We start from the raw sequence: 24206 nt of genomic DNA on the forward strand, positions 1-24206 counted from the left end.
GTTTCCTATGGGAGAATCGTGCACGAGCACGTTTTTGAGGCCGGCCGCGTCCGTAAGCAACTCTGGTATCGAGAGTTGCATTTGCGGTAAAAATGCTCTACGCTCCTTTTTTGGAGCCTAACGCAGCATTTGTTTGAACTCTCGATACCAGAGTTAAATTTATGGTGCGGCCAGAAAAAAACCCGCGGAGCGTTAACAGCCCTTTTACCGCCGAACTCTAAATCTAGGCCTCAGTTTGTAATATCATCAAATAAAGACTAATACAAATTATCTTTATGATTTTTTCATGTCTTTCATTCTCTGGATGTCCTTTGTTGAAAATACTTCATTGAAATACTCCAATACATATACTGCTTCAATTTTTGTTTAAATGTTTAAAGAAACAGTTTGTAATATCATCAAATAAAGATTAATAACAATAATGTTCATGATTCTATACTACTTCTTCTGTTCTCTGGATATCCTTTGTTGAAAATACTTATTTGAAATACTCCAATACACATACTGCTGCATTTTTTTTTTAAATGATTAAACTATCAGTTTGTAATATCATCAAATAAAGATTAATAACAATAATGTTCATGATTCTTTCCTATTTCTTTTGTTCTCTGGATATCTTTTGTGGAAAATACTTTATTTAAATACTCAGGTACACAAAGAAACAGGTTGTAATATTCATCCAATAAAGATTAATAACAATAACGTTCATGATTCTCAGCCTGGACCAACTATATTTATGGCAAATAAACTGGTGCCAGCCTTGCCACTTTCTATATTTTACCTTTTCTAAGTAAGTAAATATTATTTTAAAATGGTTGAAATCCTTTGGGCCACTGTTTTTAGTGTGGTTATATAGGGCGTAAGCCCCTTTATACAATCCATGTATTTTCACACTGTACTGTCCAAAATATTTCTATGGCAAAGAAACCCTTTCAAAATAGCAGTAACTTATTTAGAAAAGGTTAAATTTGTGATGTGACAAGGTTGGCATCAGTTTGTCATAAAAATAATTGAGCTAGGATGAGAACATGTCTGTGATATAAAGGGGCTCACGCCCTGTATTTTTCCACATAGAAATGAGTGTCACAGAGGATTTTTATCCTTTTAAAATAACAGTTATTCTGAAAAGGTAAAATATATGAAGTTGTCACCATTACCAATTTGCCATAAAGAGCGTTGGACCAGGCTGACAACATGTCTGTCCTATAATGTGTTCATGCCTTGTATATATTCACACATAAATGAGTGGCCCAAGGGATTTCAACCCTTTTAAATGACCAGTTTGGCAAGTTTGACACAAGTTTGTTTGCTCTAAAAATCATTGGGTCATGCTAAAAACATGATTATCATATGAAGGGCTTCAAGTCTGTGTATGTATCCACACAAAATTATTGTCCCAAAGGATTTTAACACTTTTAAAATAACAGTTACTTATTTTGAAAAGGTAAAATGTATGAACTGGCAAGGATAACACCATATTGTTTGCCTTAAAAAGCATTGGGTCAGGCAGAAAATATGTCTATTCTATAAATGGGGTCCAAGACCTGTATATATCTACACAGAAATTAGTGACCCAAAGAATTTTAACCCTTTTAAAATACCAATTACTTAGTCATAAAAAGGTAAAAAAATATGAAGTTTCAAGGTTGTCATCAATTGTTTTTCCATAAAGAGCGTTGGGCCAGGCTGATAACATGTCTATCCTATGATGTGTTCACGCCTTGTATATATACACACATAAATGAGTGTTACAAAGGATTTTAACCATTTTTTAAATACCAATGACATATTCAGGAAAGGTAAAATATATAAAGTGGCAAGGTTGGCAATAAATTGTTTGCCATAAAGAGCGTTGTACAAGGCTGATAACATGTCTGTCTTATGAAGAGGCTCACGCCTTGTATATATCCACACATAAATGAGTAGTGCAAAGGATTTTAAACCTTTTATAATATCAGTTACTTATTCAAAACAATCAAAAATATGCCATGTTTTCTATCTGTTTTACATTTTTCATTGACCTTCTCTGCATCACACAATCCAAAGTTATTTTCAACATTTTTAGATTTTTCTTTTTCACTACGGCAATATCAGTATCACTGTGCAATTATAATGAAAAAAGTAACAAAAAAATAAATTTTTTATTATAATGTTTACCCATTGTTAATCTCCATCCGCTTTATCAGAATTTTGACTTGCGCAAATGCGGCATAAATTATTGATATTTTCTGTTTAAAAAAATATAATCAATATAAATCCAATTCATGTTATTATGTAATTTTTAAACATTTTTTTTTTGGTAATACAATTAATCTTAAAAAGAATAGGTAAAGTCTACTTTTTTAAAAACAAATAAACATTTAAACCTTCAAAGTATAGTCAACATAATTTTGGTTATATAATTTACATAGCAAATACAATTTTTCAAGAATTGTATTATTTATTTATATTATCTCATTTAATAATTTATTTAGGTATCCAGTTTATAGCATTAAAGGGACAGTCTAGGCCAAAATAAACTTTCATGATTCAGATAGAGCATGTAATTTAAAACAATTTTCCAATTTACTCTTGGTTATCTTGGTTCTTGGTTCTCTTGGTATTCTTAGTTGAAAGCTTAACCTAGGAGGTTCATATGGTAATTTCTTAGACCTTGAAGCCCACCTCTTTCAGATTGCATTTTAACAGTTTTTCACCGCTAGAGGCTGTTAGTTCACATATTTCATATAGATAACACTGTGCTCGTGCACATGAAGTTATCTGGGAGCAGGCACTGTTTGGCTAGACCACGGGTGTCAAACACAAGGCCCGCGGGCCGAATCCGGCCCACCAGACCTTGTCATGTGGCCCGTGTAGCCGCCGCTGGCCTCCAGCCTTCACCCCTGATACCGCGATTCAGTAATATAAAATGTTAAGCACATAATTTTCTTCAACAGGTGTTTTTTTTTTTTTTTTTAATTATTATTATTATGCATAGCAACCGGCACATTTTTACTTTCACATTATTGGCTGCCTCTCATGAAATTGATACATTTTATTAGATGCTTTGCTTATAACTTAATGTTACTTTTAGCCGCCAGAACGTCTGCTTCTGCGACTGAGGTAAGTGTGCAGCCAGGGATGCGCGTTAATAGCAGAAAAACCCTTGTAACCCTTCTCCTCCCGGGCTCAAAGTGTTAATAGCACCGCACAGGAAAAAAAAAAAGTGTTATCCCTGCTGCGGTCTGCTTGTGAAGACTGTTAGCTGAAGAGATGTGTGTGGGTGGAGTTCCGGGAATTGCCGATTCCCATTTTTGATAATCCAATCACCATTGCCAAATTAGACACACAACCAACCGGTATAAGCTTTCACGGTAGTGTTGTAAAAAAAGAACATGAAGGCTGAAGCTAGCGCTGCTGAATACTGAGGCGCCCCCCCCCCCTCTACTGAAGCCCGCGCCCAGGCTGTAAACATTTGTTTGTGAATGTGCACGCGCTAGCTTCACCCTTCATGTTCTTTTTTTACAACACTACCGTGAAAGCTTATACCGGTTGGTTGTGTGTCTAATTTGGCAATGGTGATTGATTATCAAAAATGGGAATCGGCAATTCCCGGAACTCCACCCACACACATCTCTTCAGCTAACAGTCTTCACAAGCAGACCGCAGCAGGGATAACTCCTTTTTTTCCCTGTGCGGTGCTATTAACACTTTGAGCGGGGAGGAGAAGGGTTACAAGGGTTTGCAGAAAAGGCAGCTGGGGGGGGATCTCTAGATGTCTCACGTACCGGTGTTCGGCCCCTCCCTCCATAACGCAACACTGGAGTTCTATGTTTTCTGTGTGATATCATAAAAGCATATAAATGATAATAAAGAGTGGACACATAGTCCTATACAACCGGCCCTTTGAGGCCCTTTGAGGGTGACCAAACTGCTGATGTGGCCCCCGATGAATTTGAGTTTGACACCCCTGGGCTAGACTGTCAAAAGAACTGAAAAAAGGGGCAGTTTGCAGAGGCTTAGATACACAATAATCACAGAGGTTAAAAGTATATTATTATAACTGTGTTGGTTATGCAAAACTGGGAAATGGGTAATAAAGGGATTATCTATCTTTTAAAACAATAACAATTCTGGTGTAGACTGTCCCTTTAAGGCCCTGTTAGCCTCAGCACCTCATTGCTGTTTGCTGATTTACTACATGCACATGTGGCTAACAGAACCCATGTGATGAAACTAACAGGTGATTACTTTGAGGTTTTTTCAACACTGTATATCAAAAAAAGGAATCAAATGAGAGAATATAATCAAATGTATTTTTTGTTAAAATTGTATTCTCTATCTGAATTATTATGATTTGTTTATGTTTTCCTATTTAAAAAAATAATACAAATATGGAAATTGAAATGTCTTCTTTCAGATTCTCCATTTTTAAAAATGAAAAGATGTAACTTAAATTATTTCACAATTCAACAATACTTTATTTTATATATATATATCTATTACATATTTCAGTAATCCAATTTCTACAAATTATTTTATTATTTGTGATATTTTAAAAGGATAGTGCACTGTAAAATTGATTTCCCCTTAATGTATTTCCAATGATATGCTATACCAGCTGAAGAGTTTATAATGTACATAAAATATTTGAGACCAAAATTTCATTAAAAAAACTGATTATTTTTTTAAAATATCAATTTGACAGCCACATTAGGTTTGCGATTACTTCTAAATCTTCATGCTTACATATCTGTTCTCTAAAGGACATTTAAAGGGTAACTAAACCAAAATGTATTATTTTATGATTCAGATAGAGCATGCAATTTTAAGCAACTTTCTTATTTACTCCTATTATCAATTTTTCTTCGTATGTGATGCATAGAAACCGGCCCATTTTGGGTTGAGAACCTGGGTTATGCTTGCTTATTGGTGAGTAAATTTCAGCCTCCAATAAGCAAGCACTATCCATGGTGCTGAACCTAAAATGGTCTGGCTGCTAAGATTTACATTCCTGCTTTTAAAATAAAGATAGCATGAGAACGAAGAAAAATTGATAATAGGAGTAAATATAAAAGTTGCTTAAAATGTCATGCTCTATCTGAATCATGAAAGGAAAAAATTGGGTTCAACTTATAGTATATTTGGAGATGCAATAGGTCAAAATAGCTAACTAAAATTATATAAATTACCCAATGTAATACACTACATCAGGAAAAATCCAGTATTTTTGGACACATTAAAGGAGAGAAACATTAGAGCTAACTGTCCCTTTTAAATGTAAATAATACTTAGACTTGATCAATGTATTTTTAAAAATATATACAATTTTGCTATTGTAAATGTAGTCACAACATTATAATAGACAATTTTCACATTTCTTTGATTTAATTCTGGTATGATTTTTTGCACGCACAGCTTCAATGTTTCTCAGAAGATATGTAATTGTTGTTGAATCTGAAATTATTATTTCATGCACAAGTAACAAGGAACAATTTGTAGAACATTAAATAGGTTATTGGATTTTTAACATTTCCCTTAACCTATGTTGAAAAAAAGTGCAAACTCGTATACCTGACTCTTGTAATATACTTGCACCTATATCCATTCTATAGGAATCAATAGCTTCAGTGCTTTTAATAAATATTCTGCAAACTAAAAGTTAGAAATAGTTTCATTTAGATTGATTAATAGTAAATATTAGTATCTGTAATAAAAAAATAAAAAAAATTACAAAGTTAACTGTAAGTTTTTTATTTAATTTGAAATTTACCTTGCACACAAATACTCCACAAGATACGCCATCTTGCTGATTCGGATGACTGAGTGTTGTGCACTGTATTTTAGAAACATTAATTTCTTTTTTCCTTAGAAACATTCTGTAAGAATTATAAATCATAATGATAGTTACATAAAGAAAGAGAATTTAACACACAAAAAAAACATCCTTCAAAGTGACTATTTTTCTGTCTTTTACACATTTACAAGCATTGCAAATATCATTTTAAAAGGAAAGTCTACACATTTTTATATAAAACACTTTTTTTTTTTTTTATGCGCATGAGAAGTTAATAAAAAAGTGAGATAAACACATATATGATGAGTCGGTTTCAAGGGCTTAGAAAAAGTCTGAAATTTAGTGGTTTAAAAGTTATAAAGTATATTAAAGGGACAGTGTACCATAGATTTTTTAAAGTTAAAAATGAATATTGATAATGCCTTTAATACCCATTCCACAAATTGGCACAACCAACATTGATAGCATAATAAACTATATAAAATTTAAATTTCTACATTTCTTCCTGTTTCAAATGCTCTATTGACAGCCTCTTAATCATATGCTTCTGTATTTACTTTTCCCAACAGTAGACTGCTAGTTCATGTGTCCCATATAGATACCAATGTGTTGACACCCGAGGAGTTATTTAAGATTTAGCACAACACAGTACTAAATGCAAGTCGATAGAAAATAAATATAAAGTCATGTGATCAGGGGGATGCCAGAAGATGCTTATATACAAGGTATTCACAGAGTTCAAAAGTGTATTAATATAACTGTTTTGGTTATGCAAAACTGTGTAATGGATAATAAAGTGATTATCTATATTAAAAAAATAATAACAATTATATTGTAGACTGTCCTTTTAATATAAAAATGTTGTTTGTGCGAAGCAGGAGAATGGGTAGTAAAGGCTTTATCTTTCTTTTTAAACTATTTGGTGTTGACTGTCCCTTTAAGATCACATATTTAGCGGCTAAGATAAATATGTTAACCACTTTAATACCCTTTGGGTTTTTTTTTTTTACAGTAAACTTACCTAGTTACATTTTCACAGTTTTTCATTTGGTGTTCTTTTTCCCCTATTGAATTTAGGTAAACTGCTCTTTTTTGTAAGGGATAAATCACCTATTTCAATACAAATAGAAAGACAAGTAAAACAATTTTACGTTTCTACATTGTGGGACAGAAACAAATTAGAAAATTAATTATATAAAATATTTCTAAAAGTTGATTAAATAATTTACATATACCATATTGTAATGTAGATCAATGTGACAAGAAGCAATATTAAAAATGTCTAAATTAAACCTCAATTAATATACTAAGGCCACCTATTATATATTCCCATTAAATTGTATTTCATATCCCATCAGTAAAGTGTGTGTGGGGGGGGTATCATTCAACTTTTTATATATTTTAATGTCATCTTTTATGCTATAATTGCAAAACCTTTTAAAAGCATTGCAGGAAACAGGAGAAGACATAGGGGTCGATTTAGGAATCAGCTGATGCTGCTTCCTACCCTCATTGCTTCAGTTACGCCTGAAGTGGAAGTTTATAAGCAGTGATCATAAGACCGTTGCTACTTAACTCGTCTGCCATCTCTGAGGTGGCGGACATCAATTAGCCCGATCATATACGATTGTGTTGATTGACACCCCTGCTATTTGCCGATTGTTCTTAAATGTGCAGTGTGCGGTAATTCACAAGCATTACTTTTGCAATGATAAATGCTGACAGCGCATGCTGTTGGCATTTATCAATGTGAGGTGTACATTATTAAATTGACCCACAACTCTTACTTTTTTTTTTCAAATAATTTTTATTGAAGTCATAAACAGATACAGAATATAGGGTATGCCCCAAAACATTTACACATCAATGTATGCATAGCATAATTAGCAAGAAAATGTATTCAAATATCTCAAGCGTTACTATAAAATGTGGGCTATCTCATTGAAAGACTGCAGTTTTATTATAGAATATCATAGATGTAGAATAAACAGTAATGGTCCTCACCCAGCTATATGAGAAGAAAATTAGGGTATCTATTCAAATAAGGTTAGGGCTAGGGAGGAGGTAGCTCTATAGTTTTATGGGGCAGGGGGATGCAGCGGGCGAGAGCCGCTCAAAATAAAGTAGGGGGGGTGGAGGGCGGAGCCAATTAGTATGTCAAAATTGTAGATACACTGAGAACTCAGGACTTTAAAATACACTACAAAATAGAATTATCTTCTATTTACATCATGAGTAAATCCAAGCTAGGGCATATAAAAATAAGGGTAGCTTCCCAAGAGGGGTACAAACAGGGGGGGAGTACTAAGTATATGAAAAACAGAGACAGATAGAGCACCCACATAGTCAAATATCTCCAACACCATGTATACTGTTAGTTACTACATATATACCTCAAACTAAGATCATAAATGTATCTGATATGCTGAGCCGTGCTTTCCCAGTTAACACAGCCCAGCAGCATCCAATATGACATGTATTGAGAGACCACAATAGGACGAAAGTAGGCCCTTGAACTCAAAAGTATTGTTTGGAAACATTTAAGTATCGTATTTTTCATCTAAGAACTAACAAACCCAACATCAAAAATAGGTTTAACCATTTAGGGTAACCACAGGGTATATACTAGAATAAAACTGATTTCTACCTGTTAACAGGTTATACTAGAGCTAAGTTAAGGAATGCGTCATGGATCCATCTAGGACATTAAACTGAACACTAAGTATATAACAAAGATAAAAAAAAAAGATCACAGCCTTTTTCATGGTATGAAACCTAACCCCAAAGAGGGATTCTTAATGTAATAAAATCTGCTGTCACAGTTATCCTTCTGGGGAGAGCTTAATTATATATTGTTAGGTCAAGTAGGAACCAGCAGACTATGGGAAATATGAATCTGAGTTAGTTTTGACCGTGTGGCATGGTAAATATGTCAGCATAAATATCATCATCCCAGTCTGGAGCAAGCCAAGAGAGAACTAATAACAGCAAGCTATGAGTTTTATGAGAACGATAGGTATGGCAGCTTAGTAACAGGTATACAGCATTACATAAGGCAGTTTTAAGAAAAAGGTCCATGTCAGCATGGCAGGGTTGACTGTAGTGTGTTAATCAGCCTGACCTCCTGCATATAGACACAAGTTAATGTAACTGTTAGGGACCAACCAGGCAGGAATAAAACAATCATATATTGGTATTAGCATGTGACATATCAACTGTTATAGGATGATCTAATTACCACCATGTCTCCGGGAGAAAATATCTAGTATGGGTTAGAGAAAGGTATTGAAGGGTCCCTTATGTAAGGTTAACTAGGAAATCATTAAAGGTGTATCATTAGCATATAACAATATTGGTATGTGCAGGTATGTTAGACACAGAAACATCATAAAGAGCCTCACAGCTAGAAATTTAAAAGTAGCATCATATTATGACAGTAAAATTTATAATACAGAAGAGTCATGTGGGTATGCTATTCCACCTTATGTCTGGAACCTGCCAGGTCCAATAGGTCCTTAATAAAAAGAGAAAGCTTGCACCTGGTGTATGCAGACATAGCATAGGCAGAGTTATTTATACTGCTTTTGTCATGCGAGCTGACTAAGTGGGCAAATCTTGAGGATATATCAGTGCAAGAGATAACATTCTGACCGATGTATCTTTTAGGCTGGCCTCTCCTCCTTTATGCTATATAAGATTTGTAGCAGACTAAGTATAAACTGGCTATCTATAATTACCCTCTTATATGCTAGCATTTAACAGTTAAATAATAGATCCGCCTAATTATGCGTATCAATAAATGGATGTAAAACCTAAATACAAACAGTCTAACTGGCTCAGCAAATAAATCAAAGGTGTAACACATCTGAACAAGATTATAATAGTGAAACATGTGAGAGACTCAGGGCTTGCAGTGCATTTAGTAACTTAACCCTTCACAGTGTATAGTCCAGCTCTAATCTTCAGCCCACACCTATAGGTAGGAAGAACCTCCGGAGAGAAGACTGCCGTCCTGGTCTGCCTTTAAGCCAAGTCCTCCGGCGTGAATAGATGCTGGCCAAAAAGCATGTAGAAACAGAGCCCAGTATAACGCATGCACTTTCTGGAGAAAGAACAGCCGGTGAGAGGTTAATTGCGGCCCGAGCAGCCGCTGCGTAGATGTTAGAGGCTGTAATGGGTAAGAGGTCCGGAATTGAGTATGAGAATGCTTTAGGAGGTATGTCCCTAAACTCCGGTGGCTATATCCCAAAATCTGCGTGATGCTTCTTGAAAAGAGTCAGGGTCATTAGGGTGTCTCCACCGGCAATTGGGTTCCTTGATCTAGAGGCAGCCAATGGCCCAGATGTATCCAGAATCTCAATGATTTCCGAGGTAGCTGTTTGCTCCGTTTTAGACAAAGACAGGCCTGTATTCAAGGCTGCCAGCTGGGAGTGCCACTCTAGTGTGTAGATATCCCTCTCGGAGGTTTGATTGGCGGTTATAAATGCTGAAGGATGCATAGATTGTATCTCCCGGCTAAGGTCTAGAAGTTGTTCTTCCATTCTAGACTGAAAGTTCACTAAGGCCAGTATAATCGCCGCCATGTTTGTGTTAGGGAATCCACTGTTCTTGTGGCGTAGCTGACTGAGAGAGTCCGGTATTGTGATCCCACAGTATATTTTTACGTTGCAATCAATAGTCTCACAGTTGCTGTGAACACTGGTCCTTTGATCAAGCTTGATAGTCCATAATCATTGCCTTATTAGCAAAATCAAATCTAGGAGCCAGGAGCTGTTAAATAATGCGTTTGGTCTCATTGGCTGTTGGCCCCCCCCCACAACTCTTACTTTTGCTATATATGATTGCTTGTTATAAAATGTATGTATAATTACTTACCATTAATATCCAGTGATGAGAATCAAGCACAGCCCCAATCAGCATATCATAATTTGAAATATTGACCTTTGAATGTAATACATATCACAAATAAATTACTTACATTTAATTTTTTAGATATAAAAAATTAACATAAAATGAAAATTACCTTTCTCAATGACGGTGGTTTGCCCTCCCACAAATTGGTCATAGCATAACTGTCAATTACATATGCTTTTTTGCTGGATTTTTAATTATAATTTGCTACCAATAAGAAAAGGTAAGCATTTATAATCTATAAAAAAATACAATAAATTTGAAAAAAAGTTATTTTTAATATATAACATTTGTTGTACTTTAAATAAGTAATATATTAAATTAATAATGTTCCTATATTCATATTCATATTTTAAAAATTAAAAGTAAAAAATACATTCAAGTATAGTAGGTTTGAACATTCATAAAACAATGACAGCATATTTTACAAAATACATGGTCGTAAAACATGCCTATGTTAGTCATTTTAAATTAAAATTCATTATTTTACAAATACCTTAAAATTAATAATTTAACACTCCAAAATTACAATTTACATAACTTAGTTGGGTTTCTATATCTCCTCCTGGTTATAAAGAGAGGAAATCATTATCGAACACCAAATACGGTCCAATTTTTGATATAAGGAGATTTCCTGTAATGTAATTCCAGATATCTGATTTAACTAAAAAAAGATATTAATATATATATATATATATATATATATATATATATATATATATTATATATATATATAAATGTTATATTACATATAAATTAATTACAAATTTAATTTTTGGTAAACTACTTTCAGCATTTGGACTGCATGATGTTTCTTCAATTTTGGAATCCTCATTCTGTTCCACTGATTTATCTGCGTTCTCTTTTTGAGTGGCCGAATCAGATATTGTTTTCAAGATGGAATATTTAATATTATTAAATATTAAATAATGATTATTAAAATAAAAAATGTTGTTCAACTACTAAGTAAATAAATATGTATGGATTCTGCTATTGCTGTATCTCTCATTATGGAATCTGATTGTGTCGATGATGAATACTCTGATAGAGTATTAGACACAGATTCTAATAATTTAGCATTTTTCTTTAAATTATGTGGTACTGTTGTTCTCAATTTTTTTTAAAATGTTAACAGGTTAATATTTACCATTTCATTTTTCCCATTTTCATCTACAATGTGGACTACTTTTCCATCCACATCTACAACTTTAAAAGTTCCCAAATAAGTGGAATTTAGCTTTCCACCTTTCCTCTGTAGGGATTTAATATATTTTTTTAAAACACTGTCTCCAATGTGGAAAGTAATATTTTTTCTACAATCTTCATTTTTATTTCTTCTTGTTTCATGGACTTTGTCAATGTTTTTGATACAATATCTGAAATTTTTTTCTTTTAATTTGAAACCTTAAAAAAATTCTTCCCTTGATGTAGCATTTTCCACTAGATTGTGTGTCACCTATTAGTTTTCAAAAAATACATATATATTAAAAAATTATAAAATGGATAGATCCTGAAATAAAGTATAAATACATGAAAAATTGTAATAAAAAAAATTAAAAAATGATGAAATTAAAAATGAACATTTATTATTAAATATTAAATAATGATTATTAAAATAAAAAAATATTGTTCAACTTCTAAGTAAATAAATATGTATTAGGACTTATGTAAACAAACATACATTTCTGTATTTGTTAATTTAACGCCTTTGTTAAAATATCACATATTGTGCAATCCAAAATATAATTTATTTTTAAAAATTATAACTTTTACATTTTAACATGTAATATTAATATGTTACCTGAAAATCTTCTTGGACTCCTGATGGATAGCGTGCCTCCCTGCCAAATAAAAAAAAGTATGGCGTATATTTTGTAGTCATCTGCTTTTTTGTGTTTAAGCCGAACATTACAGCATCTAAATAATTGTCCCAAGTATCAGGCTTATCTTCAACAATTTTTCTTAAAGATCTAAAATTAAAAAAAATATATATTTTTTAATTATAAATTTATATATATACTATATGTTCATATAAACCTCAAAGAATTAAAACATTTAAAATACTGACTCAAAGTAGACTATATATTTTAATGTACATAATTGTGTTAAATAGAATACTTTTATTTAAGTTAAAAAATAATTTCAATAAGTAAGTTGTATCACAAAACGTAAAGGTAATCTATGGCAAAAATACAAATATGTACATTCATTATATTGTAATGCAAGATATTTACTTTAATGAAGTTTACCAATTCACTACACTGCATAAATATTGTTACTTAAAGGATAATCCGTCAACTGTGTACATTTATTATTTTTCTATAAAAAAATAACAAAGTTGAAATCGTCAATTGAAAAACAATTTTTTGATTTATTACTTTTTTACCTTTGAATTGTAACCATTTAGTTTTTCTACTAATCCATTGGTTTGTGGGTGGTACACGGAGGCATAGCTTCTTTTGATTTCCAGAAATTTGCAAATCTCCTTATTGAGCTGAAGGTGGAGTATAAAGAAACAAAGAGTCACACACACACACACACACACACACACACACACATATATATATATATATATTAATAGTTATATATTAAATCACTGAGGTCAACAATTCTTAATATTTAGAAATATAATATTAGTAATTGTTAATAACAGATCAACAGAGTAGTCGTTAGACTAGCAGTGCCCTCTGTAGAGATGCGCCATACTGTTGCCTAACCAACCGAATTTCATACAAAAAAACCCCATAGTGAATTGTGTTTAATGTATACAATACTTCAAACTTGTCCTCCTAGCATGAGCTTTACAAGTTAAATATATATATATATATATATATATATATATATATATATATATACATACAGTATATACAAAGAGTGAAAAACAAACATATTTTTGATGATAAAGATCTTGTGGGAGCAGTGGAAGTAGTCCATCAAAATTATGTACTACACAAAGGGCTGTGCGGTATTTATAACACACTAAATTTTAGTATTGAGAGACAGGCATTTCTTTAGGGCAAAATAAACCCTCCATCCAATACTGCACCTGCAGAATTAGCGAAAGGAGTGCTTGTAGGTGAGGAATTTAAAATATTTTTTTCTATATTGACCCATGTTATAAACCAAATACATATTTTTGTTAAATAAATTATAAAATTGTAATTTATGTTTAAATATTTTTTATTTTATTATCAAATTACTTGTTCGTTTACAATACAAACGATTTTCAGCCAATATTCCAAGAATACACATTTTAGAACATTAGGAAATAACAATTCCAACACATCCAAATAGCATCCAAATAGCATTCCCCCCATTACCACCCATATATCTTAATGTACTTCACATTTCCCAGGGATACAACTTGGGTTGTAGAGGTTCCTGCACTAGAATTCAAATTTCAAACTCTACAATTTGACCACCTGTTTCGAGAATCTACTCCAGGAAAGATGTTACAGAGATAATATCACGTGAACTCTTTACCTAATGATAAAACAAAAAGAGTATGGCAGGCTGAAAGTTTCTTATCTATATTAGTGATCAAATAAACCTTTAGATTAAAACAAATAGTTTTTCCAAGGGCCCCTTTCTAGTAAATAGGGTCCAGGAAGGGCGGGGGGGGAGGGAAGGGAAGGGGGGGAGAGAGTATCCCCACTCCCAGCGATCCCCCGAAATCTGTGGGTATTGTCCAGGTTCAATGTTTAGGTGTCAGAGTGGGCAGCAAGTTCAGGTCTGGAAGGTGTTGAATTACTAATCCAGTAGTACCATATCTTCTGAAAGGAGGCCCTATTATTTAATGTGTCTGCTGCGGTTTCATACATAGTATAGGTATAACATATCTTATTGTATATTTCCGACCATGAGGGTGACCCTACCTTCCAATATTTTGCTATACAGATCCTTGTCACTGTACATAGGATTCTAATGAATGTATTAAGATATCTGTGGAATTTGTCTATGTGTTTGTGTAGTAGTGCCTGTTGAATAGTGAGTGTGAACTCTTCCTCTAGCAGTCGGCTAATCAGGGCGGAGAGGTTTTGCCAGACCCCCTGAATCTCTCTGCAGTCCCCCTGCATGTGTTTATAGGACCCAAATTCACCACATCCTCTATAACATAATTTATTGCCATTCGGTTGCATGTGAGCTGTCCTCATTGGGGTCAGGTACCATCTGAATATAGTCTTAATGACATTTTCCTTTAAATCCATACTTATTAATCCCCTATCTGCTTCATGGATCATTTCCTCCCATTCCTGTACTCCTTTAACCATACTCAGTTCCCTCTCCCACGCTACCATTACCATGGATTTAGTCCTGTTTGGGGGTGTCTGTAGTGCTATATATATTCTAGAAATATTATGCTTAACCCTTGTAGTACTTGCCCCACAGGCCTCCAATACCGTAGGTTGTCTGTTCTTTGATTTTAATAAAAAAGAGTGCAAGGAGGAGCGTAACTGTAGATACAGGTACCAGTGTAGTTTTATATGTGTAAGTTTTGATTGCAATTGGGTGAAGGAAAGCAACTGCCCTTTCTGTATCACATCCGCCACTCTATAGAGTCCCTTGTTCTCCCATTTAGCAACTAGCATACGAGAGTCATCCGATAGGAAGCATCTAATTGGTGTCAGTAAGGAGAACTCAGGAAATAAGTCTGATCTTTTAAGTGCCTGTGTCCAAGTCCTCGTGGTCAAGTCCGAGGTGCATGTCTTTATATGTGCCTTAACGGAGTGAGAAGATTGTTCCCATAGAATTGAGTCTCTTTCCTCCCACCCCCCTAAATCCCTCTCCAGAAACACCCAGGTCGCCTCCTCCAATCTCCTCAGAAGACAGGATTCCTGGGCTAGCCTAGCGGCCCTATAATATTCCATAAGATCCGGAGCTCCCCCCCCCCCCCACCACTCTATTCCTACAAATTACTTGTTATGCTATTTTAGCCGATTTTGGTCCCCTTATAAAAGCTAGTATTTCAGCCTGTATTTTGATGATATCTGTGTTGATTAATTTAATGGGGAGGGCTCTAAAGAGATATAAAATGCGTGGAAGCAAGTTCATTTTAACTAACGCTACTTTCCCCATCCAGGAGAAACCACACGTTCGCCACCTCAAAAGTTTTTTTTTAAATTGAGCAAGAAGTGGGGTGTAATTATATTTATATAGTAACTGCATCTGTGCTGGGAGATTGATACCCAAATATCTGATTGTTTTTGTAACCCATCTATACTCAAAATTAAGTTCAATTATCTTTCGTGTGTGTGGGGGGGATGGCCACTGGAAGGAGTTCGCTTTTGTCCATATTTATTTTATACCCTAAGATATCTGAGAAATCATTCAATATCATATGTAAATTAGGGAGTGATACGAGTGGTTTGGTAATAGTGAGAAGAATGTCATCTGTAAATAGGGATATTTTGTATTCAGATTGGGCCACTCGAAGTCCTGATATGTCTGGGTGAGCCCGAATTTTGGCCGCCAACGGTTCAATACAGAGGGCGAACAACAGGGGCGACAGAGGACACCCCTGTCTCGTCTCGTTCAATATGGGGAAAGGAATGGACCTGTATCCCCCCGAAGTTACTTGGGCTCATGGATTAGAATATATTGCCTGCAGGGCAGTCATAAAGGTATTGTCAAAGCCCATCTCCCCCATGACCGCAAACATGTATTTCCAGTCTATCCTGTCAAACGCCTTCTCCGCATCCAATGATAGGACCAGAGAAGGCGTTTGCATGCTTTCCAGATGATGGACTAAATTAATCACTCGTCTTATGTTATCTGGGGCTTCCCTATTCTGTATAAACCCCACTTGATCAGGGTGGACTAAATGTGGCATGATTGGTTTAAGACGATTGGCCAAGATTTTGGTGAAAACCTTAAGGTCTTGGTTAATTAACGAGATGGGTCGATAGTTCTGGCATTTTTTATGGTCCTTGTCTGGTTTGGGGATAACCACTATCTTTGCATCCACTGATTTATCTGCGTTCTCTTTTTGAGTGGACGAATCAGATATTTTTTTCCAAGATGGAATATTTAATATTATTAAATATTAAATAATGATTATTAAAATAAAAAATGTTGTTCAACTACTAAGTAAATAAATATGTATGGATTCTGCTATTGCTGTATCTCTCATTATGGAATCTGATTGTGTCGATGATGAATACTCTGATAGAGTATTAGACACAGATTCTAATAATTTAGCATTTTTCTTTAAATTATGTGGTACTGTTCTCAATTTTTGTAAAAATTTTAACAGGTCAATATTTACCATTTCATTTTTCCCATTTTCATCTACAATGTGGACTACTTTTCCATCCACAACTACAACCTTAAAAGGTCCCAAATAAGTGGAATTTAGCTTTCCACCTTTCCTCTGTAGTGATTTAATATATTTTTTTTAAACACTGTCTCCAATGTGGAAAGTAATATTTTTTCTACAATCTTCATTTTTATTTCTTCTTGTTTCATGGGCTTTGTCAATGTTTTTTGATACAATATCTGAATTTTTTTCTTTTAATTTGAAACCTTAAAAAAATTCTTCCCTTGATGTAGCATTTTCCACTAGGTCGTGTGTCACCTATTAGTTTTCAAAAAATACATATATATTAAAAAATTATAAAATGGATAGATCCTAAATAAAGTATAAATACATGTAAAAATTCATAAGAGTTCAAAAGTATATTAATATAACTGTTTTGGTTATGCAAAACTGTGTAATGGGTAATAAAGTGATTATCTATATTAAAAAATAATAACATTTATATTGTAGACTGTCCTTTTAATATAAAAATGTTGGTTGTGCAAAGCAGGAGAATGGGTAGTGAAGGCTTTTTCTTTCTTTTTAAACTATTTGGTGTTGACTGTCCCTTTAAGATCACATATTTAGCGGCTAAGATAAATATGTTAACCACTTTAATACCCTTTGGTTTTTTTTACAGTAAACTTACCTAGTTACATTTTCGCAGTTTTTCATTTGGTGTTCTTTTTCCCCTAATGAATTTAGGTAAACTGCTCTGTTTTCTCTAAGGGATAAATCACCTATTTCAATACAAATAGAAAGACAAGTAAAACATACATTAAGTTATAAAATTTTTTTTAAATGTATTGCTATGCGTTCCTACATTGTGGGACAGAAACAAATTAGAAAATTAATTATATTAAACATTTCTAAAAGTTGATTAAATTACTTACGTATACCATATTGTAATGTAGATCAATGTGACAAAAAGCAATATTAAAAATGTCTAAATTAAATCTCAATTAATATACTAAGGCCACCTATTATATATTCCCATTAAATTGTATTTTATATCCCAGTAAAGTGGGGGGGGGGGGGTTATCATTAAACTTTTGATATATTTTAATGTCATTTTTTATGCTATAATTGCAAAACCTTTTAAAAACATTGCAGGAAACAGGAGAACACATAGGGGTTGATTTAGGAATCAGCTGATGCTGCTTCCTACCCTCATCGCTTTAGTTATGCATGAAGCGGAAGTTTATAAGCAGTGGTCATAAGACCGTTGCTACTTAACTCGTCTGCCATCTCTGAGGTGGCGGACATCAATTAGCCCGATCATATACAATCGTGTTGATTGACACCCCCTGCTATTTGCCGATTGTTCTTAAATGTGCAGTGTGCGGTAATTCACAAGCATTTCACAAGAAATACTTTTGCAATGATAAATGCTGACAGCGCATGCTGTTGGCATTTATCAATGTGAGGTGGACATTATTAAATTGACCCACAACTCTTATTTTTTTTTCCACAAATAATTTTTATTGAAGTCATAAACAGATATAGAATATAAGGTTTCCCCCAAAACATTTACACATCAATGTATGCATAGCATAATTAGCAAGAAAATGTATTCAAATATCTCAAGCGTTACTATAAAATGTGGGCTATCTCATTGAAAGACTGCAGTTTTATTATAGAGTATCATAGATGTAGAATAAACAGTAATGGTCCTCACCCAGCTATATGAGAAGAAAATTAGGGTATCTATTCAAATAAGGTTAGGGCTAGGGAGGAGGTAGCTCTATAGTTTTATGGGGCAGGGGGATGCAGCGGGCGAGAGCCGCTCAAAATAAAGTAGGGGGGGGTGGAGGGCGGAGCCAATTAGTATGTCAAAATTGTAGATACACTGAGAACTCAGGACTTTAAAATACACTACAAAATAGAATTATCCTCTATTTACATCATGAGTAAATCCAAGCTAGGGCATATCAAAATAAGGGTAGCTTCCCAAGAGGGGTACAAACAGGGGGGGAGTACTAAGTATATGAAAAACAGAGACAGTGTAACGTTCCATTCTGTGCCTTTAAGGCATCCCTTGGAAGTCTATATAAGGCCCCTCCTCATCCTGTTTCAGTGCTAAGTATTTTGACTTTTTAGGTTCATAAAGAAATCAGAAGTATTCTGCTTAGCCTTTTTAAAGACAAATACTGTGGGGAAGTTATTTACCTCTCAAATCAAATTTAAAGCCCACGTTCTCTTATTGACACTGGAAGGAATATAATTATCAACTGTTACCTTAACTCTGAATCCACGCTGCAGCTGACGATGCCACCACGCTCCCAAAGCAACTCACAGCTAGACTCAGCTCCTTTCACCCTGACTGGATAACGCCGTGCGCGGAACATGGAATCTCACTCTGCAGCACCGCAGCTCTCCTCTACGCTGTGTACACAGACACGCTGCGTCTGCAGCACGCCTTCCAGCCACACTGAATCACCGCTGATCTGCACCGCTGTAACAACTCTCAGGAGGCCTGTCAAACAACCTTGCAACTAAAACGCAAGTATATGCTTATAACTACAAGCTGTTAAAGAATTTTAACCATTGTCTGATATCTTTAATTCTGGGAAATACCGGCATTACCTAAACGGTCAGAGTCTCATCTGAGGCAGGAGCTGAACTTGCTGATCACGCTATCAGTTTACTGGATAATTCAAATAGCCTAATTGTTAAGAGTGTTAATCCTGCTTTGGTACATTCCTTGACACTATCCTAAAGTCTCTATAAGTGTCCTATACTATTATCTGCTCACATCTATCTCTGTGGTTATTTCCTCAGTTAACTCCTTACCCTCTGAGTCTATTAATCACTTGTATCTTATATCCTCATTGACCTCTTTGACCTCACTTTGCTCCTCCACTATTTTCTGACTAATCTTAGTCCCCTCATGTCTATGAGCAAGAACTGGACATTTATGCTTGCATAAAGTCTAAAGGTTTGGTGTGAGACTGAGCGGAATTCATAGGTTGCATGCATCACTAATAGTTAAACCCTGGTGAACCTTACATAATACTTAGCCTCAAAAAAGAATTGCATACCAGCCTATTGAGAAAATAATGGATTTAAGTGAGCTATCGTCCAGGGTTGGCACCCTGTTTCAGAACATGGATCTCATGCTTCAAGGATTGCGAGAGATCAAGTCTGAAAACCAGCAACTCCGTAAGTTCATCAATGAACAAATGCAATCAAAAGCAGAAACAAGTGAACTGCCTGAACCACAGATATGTCCCCCAGAAAAATTCTCTGGGGATAGGGTACGTTTCAGGGATTTCCAGAATTCCTGTAACTTATTTTTTCAGTTAAAACCTAAAACGTATCCGAATGATCGTATACGAGTACTCACCGTTATCTCCTACCTCTCTGGAAAGGCATGAACCTGGGCAAATACGTTCTACGAGTCCAATGATCCTATCCTCAACTCATTGGACTCGTTCTTCTCTGCAATCTCTCCTGTACCAGGATCATGATAGGCAAGCCACTGCCGAAACCGCTATTCGGGGTCTATGACAAGGTAGACTTCCCGTCGAGGACTACATAGCGGAGTACAGAAGATGGGTCCTGACACACTGTGGAATGAGCATGCGCTCAAAAACCAATTCAGAATGGGTCTCAGCGAAAGCATCAAGGATGAGCTGGCACGGATCACTATGCCCACTAGCCTGGAGTGTCTGATATCGCTTTGCATATCTATAGACAGACGCCTTCGGGAAAGGAAAACCGAAAGAGGTACCCCAGAATACCATGTGAAGAAGTATGTTAGCACAGCTACACCCTCTAGAGCAACAGAGGAGCCCATGGAGATCGCCTTCGTCAAGGGTCCCCTTAAGGCGGAAGAGAAAGCTTGCCGCAAACAGTTTAACCTCTGCATGTACTGTGCCAGTACAGAACACACAGTAAAGGATTGCCCTAATCTCACCAGACAAAGGAAGGGTAAGTCCTATAGAGACTCTGTGTGTCATGTCACTAATTACAAGTCAACTTCTCACTTGTGCTTCTCTGTTTCTCTACAGTGGGTGCAGCACCAAGTACTTACTCAAGTCGTGATTGACTCCGGAGCAACAGGATACTTCATTGATTATGATTTTGTTAGACTACATAAAATTCCACTAATAAAAAAGCTTAACTCACTACCCATTAGACTTGTGGATGGTTCTTCTATTAAGTCAGGTCCTATTACCCACCAGACTCAACCCCTGAAAGTAACTTTCTCCTCTGGGCATTCAGAATACATAGTGTTTGAAGTGATACTAACTCCTTTGTTCCCACTTATTCTAGGTCTAAAGTGGCTAAAACTCCATAATCCCACTATACATTGGGGTAACGGCGATCTACAATTCCTTTCCAAGAAGTGTAGAGAGAATTGCATCATCCAGGGCTCGCATATCCTCCTGCAGATAGCAGATGTCACGGTACCCCACTGCTACAAAGATTTTGCAGATGTTTTCGATAAAAAAGAGGCCCAGGCTCTACCACCTCATAGGCCATACGATTGCCCGATTGAACTCTTACCCAATGTCACCGTTCCTTATGGTCGAATCTTTCCTTTATCAGAACCTGAACTCCAACACTTAAAGGAATACTTGGATGAAAATCTGCGCAAGGGTTTCATTAGACCCTCAACATCCTCGGCAGGAACCGGAATTTTCTTCGTCAGAAATAAAGATAAAAGTCTTAGACCTATTATAGATTATAGGGAGCTAAATGCTCGAACAAAAAAGAACAGATACCCTTTACCGCTTATACCTGAATTAATCGAACGGTTACAAGGGGCTAAGGTTTATACGAAGCTAGACCTACGTGGAGCCTACAATTTGGTCCGGATCAGGAAGGGCGATGAATGGCTGACCGCGTTTCAAACAAGGTATGGCCTGTTCGAGTACACGGTCATGCAATTCGGCCTGTGTAATGCCCCCGCTACCTTCCAGCACTTTATGAACGACCTATTCCGGGACCTCTTGGATGTTATCATGGTTATCTCCTTAGACGACATTCTGATCTACTCCGATAATCTAACGAATCATATCTCTCATGTCAAGACGGTTTTTACCTGTTTGAGAGCCCATTCACTCCATGTAAAGGTGGAGAAATGTATATTCAACACCACCACTATATCCTTCCTTGGATACCAGATATCACCCTCAGGAATCAAGATGGAAGATAACAAAGTTGAGGCTATCACGAACTGGCCAACACCGTCATCCAAAAAAGAAGTGCAGAAATTCTTAGGCTTCTCAAATTTCTACAGGAAATTTATTCAGGGATTCTCAAGCATAATCAAGCCTTTAACCTCTCTAACAAAGAAAAATCACCGCTTCCATTGGAATGAAGAAGCCGAGACCGCTTTTCATCTTCTCAAACAAAGGTTCATAACTGCGCCTATTCTCCAATTTCCTGATCCATCCCTTCCTTACACTTTAGAGGTTGATGCCTCGGACCATGCAATTGGAGCAGTCCTTTCACAGAGACGTTCACCAACACATTTCCTACACCCAGTTTCTTACTATTCTAGGCTCATGAACAACGCAGAACTCAATTATGCTGTAGGGGAAAAGGAACTTCTAGCGATAAAAGCCTCCTTGGAATTTTGGAGGCATTTACTTGAGGGCACCTCCACGCCAATTGTCATCTTCACTGACCATAGAAACCTACAGTTCCTAAAGACCAATAAGACTCTTAGTGCTCGCCAGGTGCGTTGGAGCCTCTTCTTCAGTAGGTTCAATTTCGTAATTACCTACAGACCAGGAACAAAAAATGGAAAGGCGGACGCCTTATCCAGAAGAGAACCTAGACCCTTGTCATACATCCAAGCAGACACCATCATCCCTCAAAATAGGATAATCGGTCTCACCACCACCAACAATTCTGATCTACTGATGCATCAAAATCAGGATACCTCGACTACCTCTCTCCCGCTTCACAAAGCTGCTAATGGACTACTTTACATGGGTAAACAGCTTTATGTTCCCACCACCTTGCGGCAAACGGTACTTAGATCTGCCCATGACTCTCAGCTAGCTGGTCATCCAGGCGTACATAAAAAACTCCATTTTATACGAAGGGATTACTGGTGGCCACACTTGACTGACACAGTAAAGGAGTATGTTAAATCCTGCATCACCTGTTCACAGAACAAACACCTGAGACAACATCCCTATGGTTGTCTTCTTTCCCTACCGATACAGATAGACCTTGGAAGGCCATCGCCATGGATTATATCGTTGATCTTCCTACATCTCGGAATCATAACACTATACTTGTTGTAGTTGATCATTTCTCTAAAATGGCACATTTCCTTCCGGCTATCGGTCTACCAACAGCTAAAGTGTAAGGATTCCAGTCCTGCTTTTACTTTTTGCCTCAACTCACCTTCCTCACCTGTACTTAAGGCATCACCCCGCCCCAAACAAGTGCTTAGTTGTTGAGTATTGTTTGCTGAAACCAGTGCTCTCTTTCTTATAAGCTACATACTTATCAAGAGAAGTTTACTTCTACTACTTTAACATTTGGATTTACAAATACCAGCTGCAGTTTGGTCACAAAGGGACTAATAACAACTAGTCTCATTCATCCTGAAGATTGCTATTCCTAGAAGTATTAAGTTATTCAACTCCTCATCTCTACAGGAATTGCTATCTAATTTCCAACAGGAGGATTCTACCAACTACTACTACGGTATTAGTATCAAATCTAATTTACCTTGGATGCCTTAGGTAACGGCTAATTACAAATTTCATGTTTCCTTTTTGAACTCTTGTAAACTGACTTTGACTCTCAGAAATTACTTTGATTGCAACGAATGTTTTATTTAATTCTATGAACTTCCTTTGAAATACATTCTCATACCGGACAGTAACGGACTTTATGTGACGTCACACAGCTTCATACATCTCAGCGTGCCATACAGCTCCTTACAACTCAGCGTGTCTCACAGCTCCATTTACAATCACTAGTCTGTGTTCAGATTTCCACGCTGCAAGCCTTACTCTGTGTGCTGTGTCTCGCAGCAGGTCACGCCCCTGTCAGCAGCTGCAGTCTGTGTCTCTCACATCTCTCATACCTCAGTGATTATTACAATGAACACTATCTCTCACATTTGGGTTTGAGCACAATTATTGTCAAAAGTTGTTATTAATAATAATACTTATTTTCAGCCTCTAAATATTTATATGGTATAACGATATAATATAACCATATAAAGACTTACTGCCATTACTTATAAAA

General features: G+C 35.7%; 1 protein-coding gene across 1 annotated transcript in view; it reads right to left on the bottom strand.

Moving 5' to 3' along the window:
* LOC128656872 (DNA-dependent metalloprotease SPRTN-like) overlaps positions 1-23983 on the bottom strand; it is a 218297-nt gene extending 194314 nt beyond the window's left edge. Inside the window, exon 1 of the mRNA XM_053711038.1 lies at positions 23969-23983. The gene's annotated coding sequence lies outside the window, so the exon portion shown is untranslated. The remainder of the gene's footprint in view (positions 1-23968) is intronic.
* Between the last annotated feature and the right edge of the window lie 223 nt (positions 23984-24206).

This window comes from Bombina bombina, chromosome 4 (genome assembly GCF_027579735.1).
Source record: "Bombina bombina isolate aBomBom1 chromosome 4, aBomBom1.pri, whole genome shotgun sequence".
Classification (NCBI taxonomy): domain Eukaryota; kingdom Metazoa; phylum Chordata; class Amphibia; order Anura; family Bombinatoridae; genus Bombina; species Bombina bombina.